Source organism: Lytechinus pictus, unplaced genomic scaffold, assembly GCF_037042905.1.
Source record: "Lytechinus pictus isolate F3 Inbred unplaced genomic scaffold, Lp3.0 scaffold_19, whole genome shotgun sequence".
Taxonomy (NCBI): domain Eukaryota; kingdom Metazoa; phylum Echinodermata; class Echinoidea; order Temnopleuroida; family Toxopneustidae; genus Lytechinus; species Lytechinus pictus.
In genome coordinates, this window is record NW_026974140.1 from 15,163,292 (window position 1) to 15,164,679 (window position 1,388).

The window sequence follows — 1,388 nt, forward strand, 5'->3', positions numbered from 1 at the left end:
ATAAGAAAGCTTTGATATTTAAAATTTGTGTTTATTCTCACAAAAAACAGGACCTTATTATACACAACACGAGTGATATGCAAATTAGATAGTCGATAATGTGACACACTAATTTAGACTTACTATTTCTGGGTGTTTTTTTTTTTGTATTTTATAGAACATTTCATAATTGCAGCTCTTTATGTGAATCACGAAAAACTAAACCTCGTTTTATAGTAGGCCTATTGTAATGGGGAAAAAATATTTCATATTTCTTGATAAACAAAACTTAGGAGAAAAACTTACGTCATCGATATTGGTTTCTCATTTGTACCGTCTATAGGATAGTTGTTTTGTGAAATTGAGCGAAACTTTAAAACATTACATATTTCTTACTCTTCATCGAATTTTGATATATTTTTTAGCGTTTTGCCTTTTTTTCTGAGGGGGGGGGGGTGGTAGCCTGGTAATTTAATTATTACGCTATAGGTTTTGGTGACTTGGCAAATCAATCAATCAACCAACCAACCAATCAATCATCAATTTTCTGTTGAGTCCGATTTGGCCTACGCCATGCCCACATTCTGGGCTATAATTTTTTGTTTAATTTTAATCAGTTTAATTTCTGTAGACCACTATGAGCTAAATGACATATGCCTCAGGGGCGGATCCAGCTTTTTATAAAGGGGGGGGTTGGGGTGGTATGCGAGGGAGCGTAGCGACCGAGTCCAAGCGAGCGGAGCGAGTGAGGGGGGAGGGTGTGGGAGGGGGTGTCCCCCCTCACACAGTAGGGAAATTTTTTGAAATAAATACATAGAAATAGGATAAAATAAAATTACAAGTTTAAAAAAAAAGATAAGATTTAAAAAAATGGTCCCCGGATTTTTTTTTGGGGGGGGTTGCAACCCCCCCAACCCCCCCTCTAGATCCGCTTCTGTGCCTATAATTTAGGGGCTGGTAATACACGCCAAATCTATGAAAGCGGCTTACCAAAAGATGTAATTTTCCTGGGGGTTAAAAAGATGGAGGGATTTTATCAGGCTAGAAAAATAAATAAATTCTCCTACTCGTACCGTACTATGTATATATGTTTTTTTGAAAGGGTGCCCCGATCTCCAGAGGTTTAAAAGAGTAGGGAGCTCAGGCCGGGGCTCAGGCTGGAAAGGTGTCTCCTGGTAAATACTAGCAGCTGGCAGCCGTCTGTACTTTCGAGGAGTTTTTTAATATAAAATTTTTATTTTTTATTTCTCCTCTGTAATTGGTGAGTGGAGCCAACGTAGTTCAACGGAACAACCAATATAACAGAGACTGAAGCTTTTGGTCTAGGTATACTAGCTTACTCTTTTTCAATTTGAAAGGGTACACCATCCCAGGCCTCCCCCCCCCCCCCCCCCCCCCCCCCATCTACC